This window comes from Panicum virgatum, chromosome 1N, assembly GCF_016808335.1.
Source record: "Panicum virgatum strain AP13 chromosome 1N, P.virgatum_v5, whole genome shotgun sequence".
Classification (NCBI taxonomy): domain Eukaryota; kingdom Viridiplantae; phylum Streptophyta; class Magnoliopsida; order Poales; family Poaceae; genus Panicum; species Panicum virgatum.
This window is the reverse complement of record NC_053145.1, coordinates 49,652,284-49,658,120: the sequence shown is the minus strand read 5'-3', so window position 1 is coordinate 49,658,120 and position 5,837 is coordinate 49,652,284. Positions and strand designations below refer to the sequence as shown.

General features: G+C 50.9%; 1 long non-coding RNA gene across 1 annotated transcript; it reads left to right on the top strand.

The window, feature by feature from the left end:
- The first annotated feature begins 2,554 nt into the window (after positions 1 to 2,554).
- On the top strand, positions 2,555 to 4,102 carry LOC120656397. Its single transcript, XR_005667897.1, has 2 exons — positions 2,555 to 2,683; positions 3,682 to 4,102. It is a non-coding gene; the product is annotated as an uncharacterized LOC120656397 (long non-coding RNA).
- The last annotated feature ends 1,735 nt before the right edge of the window (positions 4,103 to 5,837 follow it).

The following is a 5,837-nucleotide window of genomic DNA, read 5'->3' as shown; positions in this document are numbered from 1 at the left end:
TAGGCATGGCTAGTTGGAGGGTTGCTCTTGCCACTCCCATTTTTATTTTTCTCTCTATTTTTCTTGGGGAAAAGTCCAATTTTCACCGTCGAATTATCGTAAAAGTTTGATTTCCAATCTTCAACTACGAAACCAGACAATATAGGCCATCCAATTGTCAAAACCGGACAAATTTGGCCCTTAGGTGGTTTTGAAGGTGGTTTTACATTTTCTAAAAAAATTAAATAAATCTAATTAGATTTAAAAAATCAAAACTAATTCACTTTAAATCAGAAAAAATATGAAACTAGTACCAATTTTTTTAAAAAAAATGTAACCTATCTATTATTGCTCCATTTGAATTTTGGTTATTAAAAATAATAGGCATAACTGCAAGTAGCCAAATATTATGAACATAAAAAAATTAGATCTGAATAACTCACAAGTCATGTGACAATAGATAGTTTACATTTTTAGAAAAATTTTGATACTCATTTCAGAATTTTTTGACTTAAAATAAATTACTCATAAATTTTTTAGTGTAAAATTGAATATTTTTAATTCTCACAAAATGGAAAACTACCTTCAAAATCACCCCAGGGGCCAAATTTGTCCGGTTTTGATAGTTGGATGGCCTATGCTGTCCGATTTCGTTGTTGAAGGTTGAAAATTGGACTTCTGTGATAGTTGGAGGGTGTAAACCGGATTTTTTCTTTTTTTCTTGTGATTTTCGTTTTAGGGTTTGTGAAGATTTTAATGGGAATGGAGGCCCTTGCCTCTTTTCGTCCTCCGGGCGTCAAGATTTGAGTTATTTTTGTTGTTCGCGTTTTTCTTTTTCTGTGATTTTCGGGGATATTTTCATGTGATTTTTAATTCGCGAGATTTACTTCACCGTTTCACGATTTTCTTCATGGATCTGTTAGTGCTTGTCGTCGTGATTCTATAGCCCTGTTTAGGACCGTGGCCTAGGTAAGCGCGACGCGTATAAGCGAAACGCAGCTCCAACCCCGCTTCTCGCTTTTTGCCGGCCGCACGTTGAAACCGCAGCTTTTTCTGCAATTCGTGGTTGTGCAACGCGCGGCCAACGCGGGGCGTTTGGCGGGTGTATTTTGCTTTTTTTCTCAAACGCACCGCGGAAGCTGAAACAAACACGCCCTATGGCTCGAGCTTCACCCCGATTCGTGGTGAATTGAGGGAGAAATTTGGATTTGAAATTTCGGGGCGTTCTTGTATTCCCCTTTATGTTCTTGTTCCTGGCGCAGAGGAGCAGGCTCGGTCGGCGGGGAGGCGGTCAGCAGCAGGCAGCGCTGCTGGCGGCGGCAGGCGAGCAGGCCATCCACGGTGCTCGAGCACGAGCTCAGCGCGGCGGCGGCCGGCGCAACGTGGGGCGGCAGCGGCGCTCGCTGCGGGGCTTGCAGCGGTCACGCGGCAGCGGCGGCCACCGGCCAGGCGGGCCAGCACGCGCAGCAGGCGGCCCACGAGAGGGAGCAGCCCAGCGGGCCGTGCGGCAGGCCAATCAGAGGTAGGGCGCACAGCCCAAGCCAGCTGCTGGCCGGACGGACGTGGGCAGCGCCCCTTGCTCCAGTGGGCTACGCAAGGCAGGTGGCCCAAGGTGAGTTTTCTATTTTCTTTTTGTTTAAGCTTGCTAATTAGTCTCTGTTCTTGTTAATATACATGCTTAGCCTAGTTCTTGCTTTAGGTTATCTTTGCATGTTTAATTAGCTAGTTTTAATTAGATTTTAATTTTATTCTTAGTTTCTTAGCTAACTCTTGCATGCTTAATTAAAAGAAAAAGAAAAAGAGAGTTTAGTTTGTGTTCGTTCTGTTTTGTTTGGAGAGTCTTTTTAGTGGTTTTTCTTCGGCTTCTGCTTTGAATCAAGTATTTCTAATTATTCTTAGGGTGAACTCGTCACTTGTATCGCCTCGGCGGTTAGAAAAAAGGTGCGTCAGATTAAATTCGGGACATAGGCCTTGTTCTCTCGGAGAATTTTTATTGGCACTCATTCACCCTCCTCTGGTCACCTGTTCGGTCCTTCATGATGAGACGAATCTTTTAAATTTAATTAGTCTATAATTAAATATTAATTATCAACTAACAACGAAAATGCTATAGTACTATAATCTAAAAAATTTCAGAAACTAAACAAGGACAAGTCGTATACGTCTGTGTTGTGTGGTCGCTCCGTGTAGCCCTGCTAATGGGGCGGGTCGAAATGGGCCTTTCGGGTCGGGTATTTGGATGGTGCTTGTTTGAGTGGGTGGGAATGAGTTGTTGCGATTTGCGGGTCGGAGCGGGTTGGATACACTGGAACCGCGGGTTGGGGCGGGTTGGTTTGACCCCTCCCGTCCTCCGCTTACGAAACAGCCGCACGGGACTCGCGAGTCGCGAGCTCCCACACGGCTCTGGTCTCGGGAGACTGCCGCCGCCGCCACCGGTCGTTGCCACCCCGCCGGCCTGTCCCGCCCTCCTCCACAACAGCTTCAGATCTAGGTACACTCCTCCATGCTCCGCATCGCCCCCTCCCCAGTCCTTTTCCTCATCAACTCAACCTATTCATCTTCTTGCTAGATCTACGGGGGATCGAACAGGCTACAAGAGCAGCGGCGGCGGCCGCTCCTTCCCGCCGGCCTCAATTCTCGTCAGCCGTCCCCGCCGGCCACCCTCACCTACGACCTCCGCTGCCGTTGGTTCATCTGTAGAAAGGTGCGCCTCTTCCGATGAACACTAGTACTGCACGTCTGCACCAAGATTGATCCAATCCGATTCCAAAAGGGGGCCTGGTGAATCACGTAACTGACAACCAAAATTTGGTAATCCTAGTATAGTCCTGGAGTGGGACACTAGTATTTGCACTTAGCTTAGTTATATATATAATCTTGCGATCGATGAGAAAAGTTGATTTATTTTAGCCAGGTTAACTTGCTGTTATGCTAAACTGCTAACGGACAATTTTGCATCGCTGACAAAAGTTTATTAGCATCCCCAAGTTTTGTTTATATGGTCCTGTACGTCCAGCAGGGCACATTAAACATATATGGTTGACACAAGTCAACAACCTATATTATCACTTCAAGCTAAGGTTTCTTCCCTGCACTTTCAGGTGAAGCAAGAGCAATATATATGTATACTTTGTTGTCACTTTAATTATATAGCAGCTAACGTTTGCCACCTAGCTTAATAATAAACTGATGGTGCACACATCTCATGCATCATGTTTAAATCTTATTAGCTGCCAGCTGCTGCTGGTTCTTAGTATCAGTATATATCACACACTTGCCCCATCAGTGCGAAGGACTCTGGATACATCCATCCTGCACAGTTAGTTCCTGCCTCTGAAACCTGCAGATCCTCCATTATTTATGTTTCTTCATATATAATTTTAATTTAATTCGACGTGAATCAGATGGAATTGGCCTTAAACTGATTCCTGATTATGTGCATTTAAGGTCTTTCAGAATTGTGGCTTGGATTTCAGTTGCTAATTTGTCCAGTTTATGATGCATTTCCAACTGATATCGATTGCATTTGTGCTGATTCCTGAATATGATGTGCTTTTGAGGCCTTTCAGACATTTGGCTTGGATTTAAACACCTAATTTGTTATGTTTATGATGCGTTTCTAAATTATAATATCTATTGCATCTGTGCTTGTTCCTGGTTATGATGTGGTTCGGGGCTAATCTCTTGCTGCTCCTGTGGCAGGTGTTCGGCAAGCAGAAGGTCGAGCCCGTGGTCAAGGACGAGACTCCGGAGGTGGCGAAGCCGGCAGCAGTTGAGTCTCGCTCAAGGGGCCGGTCGTCTTTGGGGAAACAAATGTAATAAATGATCTTGGGCGTGTTCTACGGTCGCGAAAACTTGGGACTTCTTTTTGGTCTCGTCAGAAACTAGTATCGTATTATAGGAGTATCTTACTAGCTGTTCGAAGTAGTGGTGTCATTGTTTCTTACGTTTGTGTTGAAGCCTGTGCTTTTTGGTCTTTGCATTGAGGCTTGAGCTGTCATGATCTTTAGATTTAATATTTCCACTGGCGAGTATGAAATGTTATGATTCTTAATAGCAGAAAGGCTTTCTCACGTTGTTGTGGAAAGACATTTCTTGAATGCCATAGAGTTGGGTTGGTATATACGTTGTTGTGTGCTCTTTGTCTCTGTCTTGTGAGACCCATGCATGACCCGCAGTTTTGGGGCGGGGCGGGGTGGGTATTAAATATATATTCTTGGATCGGGTTGGATTAGTTTAATTAACAAGCTAGCTGCGGGTTGGGGTGAGTTAGGGGCGGGTTTGGCCCCATTAGCAGGCCTAGGTAGCAAAGGCAGCCGAACACACGCAAGGGGTCATAATCAGGCGGTGTACCGAATAGAAGTTCGAAGGGAGGAAGGAAAGAAACCTTTTTTTAGAGTTGAGAGCCCTCGCGTCATCCCGTCCGGGGCGACTCGGGGGCGACAAAACCGCGCCGCCGCCAGCCCCTCCCGCAGCGCCCTCGACGGCCGTCGCCGCCGCCGCCGCCGGCGGCGGCGGCCAGCGGCGGAGGTCGGCCCAAGCCGGCTCCCCGTGAACCCCTCCCGCGCCTCCTCCTCTCTCCGTCCGCTTCCCTCCCGTTCCTCCCCTCCCTCCCATTCGCCGGCGTCCGGTGGGGCTCCGGCGTGTCTCCGGCCAGATCCGAGGCCCTCACCTCTGGATCCGTGGTCCTTGGCCATGGATCTGATCGTCCCCCGGGCGGGGGGCCGTCTGACGCCGCCTGGCCTGGGCTGCCACCGGCGGTGGTGGTGGGCCGCGGGGGCGCCATGCTGCGCGCCGTGGGGGGCGCCGCCGCCGTGGGTGCCTGCCCCCTCCTCTGTCGCCGCTCCTCGCTCCCCATGTTCCTGGTGGTGGCATGCCGGACTTCGTCGGGTCTGGCACCCCGTTCTTCTGAGCTCAACACTGGTTTGGGGCGCCGTCGAAGGCCTCCCCCGCTGCTGCTGTACCATCAGGCGGAGGATCACGCGACACGCTTCGCGTGTCCTGCTGGCCGGGTCCGCACCGCATCGGGGGGCTACTTCGGGTGCCTCTCTCCGCAGCTTCACCGTCAGGCGGAGGCCCGCTCTCGCGTCCTGCTGGCCGGGTCAAGCTGTGGGGAGCACATGCCGGTGATTGGGGCGGCACCGCTCGCGTCCTGCTGGCCGGGTCAAGCTGCGGGGAGCACATGCCGGTGATTGGGGCGGCACCGCCGAGTTATCAGGCAGCCCCAAGCTCCCAGGTGGCCGAACTTCTCCTTGACAAGCTAAACTCAGTAGCTCTCGGGTGGCAGTGCTTCCACTGTTAGCGGGAGCGTTGCTGGGTGGGCCTTGCAGCGGCTCACGGGTGTGCGGTGATGTGCCGCCACTGTTAGTGGGAGCGCTGCCGGGCACGCTCCGCGGCGGCTCACGGGTGGTGGTGCTGCAACCGGTCGCGGTGCTGGAGGGCAAGGCGAAAGCCTGGACGGTGGCGTTTGCGGACGTCGCACCCCTCCCTGGAGGCGTCCCCTCTGCACCGTGCTCACACCCACCATGCAGCGAAAACTCCACGCCCGGCGCGTGGGGGGTGTTTTTCACCTTCGCATGGGTAACCCGATGCCCCTCTTCTATCTACGCTTGGAGGTGTTTTCTGCTTGAAGAACTCCTGCAGGTCTCTTGTGCCGTCGTGCCTGGCACTGGCGTTTCGGCCTCTGTCGTGATGCGATGTGTGCCTCCCCTTGGCACCTTTGCTCCGTCGGTGCTCTCCTTGTTGACAGGGGCGCGTAAATCATATGCCGGGTTGGTGGAGCCCGGATGCGCCGTCGGGTGCTCCTGTTAGCTCGAAGGGAGATCGTCGTTTTTGGTATGCTTGAGTCGGCGATGGCT